The sequence below is a fragment of the Schistocerca americana genome, chromosome X (genome assembly GCF_021461395.2).
Source record: "Schistocerca americana isolate TAMUIC-IGC-003095 chromosome X, iqSchAmer2.1, whole genome shotgun sequence".
Classification (NCBI taxonomy): domain Eukaryota; kingdom Metazoa; phylum Arthropoda; class Insecta; order Orthoptera; family Acrididae; genus Schistocerca; species Schistocerca americana.
In genome coordinates, this window is record NC_060130.1 from 340439195 (window position 1) to 340446205 (window position 7011).

Sequence of the window (7011 nt, forward strand, 5' to 3'; positions counted from 1 at the left end):
GAATTTTTTGCTTCGAATAATCGTTCCTGTCATTACCCAAATACTATCCACTCGCCCTGGGACGCCCTGTGGGCGCCACGTTGCATTAATTCAATTACCAATCCAATGTCAACAACTGTTGGTCAGTCATACTGTCCACATCATAATGCAGACTGTAACTACAGCTATACAGGTCACATTGCAATAATTCAAGCAATAATCCAATGTCAAAATCAACTGATAATTAGCTATTGCATCCATGTCACTTCACAGATTGTACCTTACGATATGTGGGTCTCATTCTAGTAACGCAATCACCAATCACATGTAAACAACAAATGGTGATCAGCCATTCTATTCACAATATAATACGAATTGTAAAATTGAACTTACATGTCAGTTTGCGGCGCGTCAATCTTCAATGAAATGTCAACGATAACTGATAATCAGCCATACCATAAATAAAATTCTATGAACTGTAACTGCAGGTAAAGGAAGACAGAGATTTGGATATATCCATCAAATAATTGAGGACGTAAGTTGCTATTGCTACTCTGAGATGAAAAGTTTGGCACAGCAGAGAAATTCGTAGTGAGCCGCATCAAACCAAACAAAAGAAGACTGATGACTCAAAAAAAGAATCTACAGGTGACATTCAACTAATTCAGTCCCCAGTCTAACATCAACAACAACTGGTAATCAGCCATACAATCCATATATTGTGGATCTACGAATACCCACAGATATATGGGTCAGATCGCAGCAATTCAATCTGCCATACCGCCGATACTACACTAACAGAAAAAAATCGCAACACTAAGATGGAGTTGTGCGACCTAAACGGAAGTTGGTAGGCGTATTTTTATATCTCAAAGATAATGTCTATTCAAATTTCTCGTCAGTCGAATATGAGTGGTTCTAGTAACGTCACTATGAGGATGCAAATCAAGTTTGCTTTAAAACACGCAGTAACGGTCGTGCCCGTTAGCTACCTTTGAGATTAAGGAGATGAGTTGATGTTAGTCAAGAATGCGTTTAAAGCGACAAAAACGCCTTTAGCAACACCTTACTGATTTTTAACGAGCTCCTGTAATAGGGCTACGAGAAGCTTGATATTGCTTTTGCAATATTTCAGAAAGACTTGGCAAGAATGTAGCCACTGCACATGACTGCTGGTAGCGGTGGTCACGAGAATGTACCCTCACAAGAAGACCGGTCTCCGGAAGGCCACACGACACTACCAAAAGGGAAGACCATTATGTTCGGCGTATAGCTCTGGCGCATCGTACTGCACCTGCAGCAGCAATTTGAGCAGCATTTGGCACCATAGTGACACAACGGACAGTTATGAATCAGTTACTTCAAGGACAGCTCGCAATCAGACGCCCTATATCGTGCATTCCATTGACCCCAAACCACCGCTGTTTGCGACTCCAGTGGTGTACAGCGAGAGCTCATTGTATGGCAGGCTGAAGGTCTGTTGTGTTTTCTGATGAAAACGGGGTCTTCCCCAGGGCCAGTGATGTTGGTTAGAAAGAGGCCAGTTGAGAGTCTGCAACCAAACTGTATGCGTGCTAGTCGCACTGCACCTACACCTGGAGCTCATGTCTGGGATGCGATTTCGCGTGACAGCAGGAGCAGTCAAATGGTTATTCCACGCAGCGTGACTGCTAATTTGTATGTCAATCTGGTGATTCGACCTGTTCAGCTGTCATTCATGAACGCCATTCCAGGGGGTATTTTCCAATAGGATAACGCTCGGTCACATCGCTGTTGTAACCCAATATGCTCTACAGAATGACAACATGTTCCATTCGGCTAATCAATCAACAGATCTGTCTCCAATCGAGTACGTATGGGACATCAGCGGACGACACTCCAGCGTCATCCACAAACAGCATTACCCATCCCTGTCTTGAGCGATCAAGTGCAACAGGTATGGAACTCCTTCGCACAAACTCATATGCGGCACCTTTACAACACAATGCATGCACGTTTGCATGCTTGCAGGGTTTATACCTATTTTTAATATACCAGCATTTCACATTAGCAATAACTTATCTCGCGCTTACATTAACGGTGGACCTAGGGATGTTTAGGAGTGTGGAAATCTCGCGTACAGACGTATGACAGCCGGCCAGGGTGGCCGAGCGGTTCTAGGCGCTACAGTCTGGAACTGCGCGACCGCTCCCGTCGCAAGTTCGAATCCTGCCTCGGGCATGGATGTGTGTGATGTCCTTAGGTTAGTTAGGTTTAATTAGTTCTAAGTTCTAGGGGACTGATGACCTTAGAAGTTAAGTCCCATAGTGCTCAGAGCCATTTTTGAACGTATGACACAAGTGACACCCAGTCCCCTGACCACGAAGGTCGTGAGTTCCGCGGAGCCTCCCATTCTGCTCTCCCACGATGTCTAATAGCTACTGAGGTAGCTGATATGGAGTACCTGGCAGTAGGTGGCAGCACAATGCACCTAATATGAGAAACGTATTTTTTGGGAGTGTCCGGATACTTTTGATCACATAGTGTACGCCTGCCATCTTCTCTCGCCAGTGAACGATTCAGGGACCTATATTTCGATCAAGTACATCATAAAATAGTTCACGAATGAACGGACGGATCTCAGTGTCCAACAGCAAAATATTTCGGCAATGGCCCCGTTGCCTTCACAGTCGTGATGTGAGTTCATCAGCGTACCTGATAAGGGCAAAGCAGACGCTTGCGGAAATATTTTGCCCATTAGACACTGAGATCCGACCGTTCATTCGTGAATTACTTCGTCATGAACAACACAGAGAGAAGCTGAAGATTAACAACATTTTGTTTCCCTACACAGCTCTGTCGGCGTTCCGTTCATTCACCTCGCCAAAGCCTCTCCCAGATCATCCGACATAAATCTTACTGAGCGCATCTCTGATGCAATGTAGCATCTTGGACACATCTCCAACAAATCTCTGTAAGTCCTAGGTAACGGCTGACTCGTTGCGGATAAAGATTTTTCTCTAGTGTTTCGAGTTTCGTGTTGTCCATGCCACAACACACCGCCCCTGTCAATACGATGTAGAGTTGGAGGTTATGTCTTAAAGATTAAAGACTGTAGTAGATAGCCAGACTGCGGAAGAATTTAAGCTTGTGATTTTAAAGCAGCTGTAGTTCAGAAGCGAAGAAGATGAAGTCAGTAATAATGTACACACTCGGTGACATTTAGCGGAAAGCGATCATTCAAACGAGAATGAATTCGTTCAGGAACACTCCAAGTGAAACCACTGCTCAAAATATAACAGCTTCCATAAAATTAGTAGGTACCGTGTTAACTAACATTCTGACCCATTTTCAAGAGAAACTCATCAGACCGAGACGAATCAGTATGGATTGTATGTCACAAGACTTTTAGAAATTATATGTTTGGAAAGGAGGACATTTCTCTTCCAAAGGGAAGGAAATCATTTAGGCGATATGGATAAATTATTTACCAACGCAGTTTCTTTACGATGATAAGAAATGAATCCATAGATTAAAATGGAGGATATCGAGCACCAGAACATGATGGTAAAAAAGGAACGGAAACCAGTAATAATTTAGAAAGAAGTTCAGTCTAGATACGGTAATCCCCAACTACCGCAAATTAATTTGTTAGATTACGAAGCTGTGGAAGAGGACAAATAATACTTAATGTACGCAGATAGTTATAGGAAAAAGGAAATGGTACAGCAATTGTTAGAGATGTTTGTGGAAGGGTTAGAAAGTTAAGCTGTTACAGATTCTGGTAGAGGATCCAGTTTCAGTTCATTGTTTGTGTGGTTGAAAGACGAGAGGAAGATTCCAAAATTACCAGTATAATGAATTACAATAATGGCCCCGTCAGAAGTCAAAATTTACCACTCAGGGCTCAGATTTTCTTGTAAATCCATGCAGGTGAAGCTCGTTTACAAGAATATTGAGGCAGCATCGCCTGCATTTGACATCACTAGGCGGGAAATCCTCTCATTGGTTACATTGTAACGCCAGCAAAATAGCAACCAGAATACGCACAGAAGAGTATGGTCTCACAACTGCTTCGCCACTTACGCACTTCATGGTGTTAGAAATGCATTGCAATCATTGCAAGTAGCGTAACCCATCAGAGGTCATGTTGGTCCTCGAATAACCAGTCAGAGGACAAGAAACGACAGTACAAACACATGACGTGTGAGACCGCTATATCATATTTCTTAACCCAATCAGAGATGATACCACAAATGAATAACATGTTGCTATCATTTCATGTCAGAGAGATGGGACAGAGGGGCATACTGTTACTGGAACAGTAAGAATCTCAGAAGCGATACTACAAACGGATGATAAATGTAGTAAATATTGCAATTCGATGACAGAGTCAGAGACAATATGAAAAACTCCTCAAATTTGGACGTAGACCTCACTCTACCTGTTTGTGACCCTGACCGATATTGGGCTTACTGTGTGTTTGCGAGGTAAAATATACATTACGTGATAGAGGGAGACGAATATAGTGTCATGGAGCTAATTGTAAATCGTACCTCTTGCTAAGAGATTGCGTGTTGAAACGTGCTCCAAACGCTCAGCTCCGCTTCCAAATACACAGTAGCGCATGGACGTTGACGTGGACACATCACGCTCGGGAATGCCGATTAGCGTCTACCCAGTAGTCGCATTTCCGTTCATTTGGAAGGCGAGACAAAGACGCTGCAGTAACAACTGCATCAGCTCGTGACCGTACGCAGAGCAGCATTTAGCTTCTATCCGGAGCCCACCACAAGCGGATATTGTTGCTACGTCTAAGTGCCTGATCACTTGGAAAGACATACTGCCTCACACCCGTCAGTATTAACATTCAGGCTCTGCTGAGTACTGTAACGCACAGAAATAATTAGATCACCTACTTGTATCTCCAAACGCAGTAGATTCTCAGTTTAATATCATCGAAGTTAAGATGTTTTAACGTTAGTAAATATGAAGTGTTCAGTTTTGTATATAGTACAGAAACTCAGTCTTATTTTCATAATATCGCTTGCTGAACGGGCAACGGCCTTGCCGCAGTGGATACACCGTTTCCCGTCAGATCACCGAAGTTAAGCGCTGTCGGGTGTGGTCGGCACTTGGATGGGTGACCATCCGGGTCGCCATGCGCTGTTGCCGTTTCTCGGGGTGCATTCAGCCTCGTGATGCCAATTGGGGAGTTAATAGACCGAATAGTAGCGGCTCCGGTCACGGAAAAGCGTCGCAACGACCGGGAGAGCAGTGTGCTGACCACACTCCCCTCCTATCCGCGTCCTCAGTTGAGGATGACATGGCCATCGGGTAGTCCCGATGGGTCACTTGTGGCCTGAAGACGGAGTGTGCTCTTGCTGAACAATCACACGTAACTATGGACATTTCGCACCGATTTGAAGAGTAAATATTTCAATAGCCAATCTGTAACAAGCGACTAAAATGGAAGTTTTGTATATGTATACTAATTGCTTTCATCATTGTTTTATTCTGGCAATAAAGGAATATCAAGGAGTAATTTGATGTAGTTATATAAACTTCATTAGAAACAAAAAGTTCACACCCTGAATTGTCACAGAAGTCTGCATAATAGAATTCATCCAGGGATAACTGTAACGGTTATATTAGTACTATGGTTCTTATTGAAGTGAAGAAACACGCATGGCTATTGTCCAGAAAAGATATTTATCACATCAGGGAGTCTGTTAATTCAGAGGTGCAATAATGTAGATCCGCTATTACCTGAGCATTCATAAATAGTCTGCGCGGATGTGCCGCCGGATGATGTCCGACATCATGAGGTAGTTGAAAATTGCTGGTGGCTAGGTACGACTGACGGTGTCCGCACGTCGACGCCCCTGTATATAGAACACGCGCATGAAGAACGCGCGTGCGCGGAAATCACGCATGCGCAATGATTTGCACATAGATGGCGTCATACTCAAACGCCCTCTGCCGAAAATCGCAGAGCGGCCCACCTGCTTGTGCGCTGTACGCTGTTTACTAACAGTGCGGCCATACGTTACTCACTAAAGAACCGAACCAGATCTATGTTATGATGCGTCTGTTATCGAAAAACTTTGATTTTCTCGTCATGATTTAATAGCAGCCAATGCAGGGTTCCAGGCTGTGCTCAGTTGAAATCCCACATCCCTGTTGATGGTATTATCAGCTGTACGGATATGTATTGCTTCCTTAATGACGCAATCCCAGAAAGATACCGGGGACAAAACTTCCGTCTTTTCATAAATCATGCGATGTCCTGTATTCAGTGTTCTGCAATTGCAGACTTCTCCGGTTGGTGTAGGCGTGTATGACGCTGATATTCATCGCAGCGTTCTTGTACTGTGCGACATGTCTGACCTATGTATGCCGCCCCACATTGACAAGGAATCTTATACACACCACGTTTCCTCAGGCCAAGATCATCCTTTACCGAACCCAATAGGTTCCTCAGTTTTGCAGTTGTTCGAAAAACTTACATAATGTCATATCTTCCGATGACTCTTCCGATTCTTGACGACATGGCACCAAAATACGGCAAGAAGGCCTAATTGGTGGGTGTCTTCGTACCTTCATTCTGCTCCATATCTTGAACTGGCTTGGGCCTAATGCAGTACGTATTTGCCTCTCAGAATAACCGTTTTTTCGGAACACAGTTCAAATGTTGTATCTCACTCGACAGGCTTTTACGATCAGATACCACATGCGCTCTGTGAAGTAACGTACGTAACGCATTGTGGAGGGTGATGGCAACTTGTGGACTGCAAATATAGATCTGTATGCGTTGGCTTGCGTTAGACGCACTGTCCCAAGGTCCCATTTGCTTTCCTTCGTACCAAAACATCAAGAAAAGATAAAGTACCATCTTTTTCCATTTCCATTGTGAAGTTTATGTTCGGATGGAGCAAATTTAAATGCTGAAGAAACGTAGGTAGCGTATCAAGTCTATGCGGCCACACCACAAATGTATCATCCACCTACCGCAAAAAACAAGAGGGTTAGTGAGTGGCTGACTGTAGTATT

General features: G+C 43.8%; 1 pseudogene; it reads left to right on the top strand.

Annotated features, from left to right (window-relative positions):
* The first annotated feature begins 5015 nt into the window (after positions 1–5015).
* LOC124557406 lies at positions 5016–5133 on the top strand (annotated as a pseudogene).
* The last annotated feature ends 1878 nt before the right edge of the window (positions 5134–7011 follow it).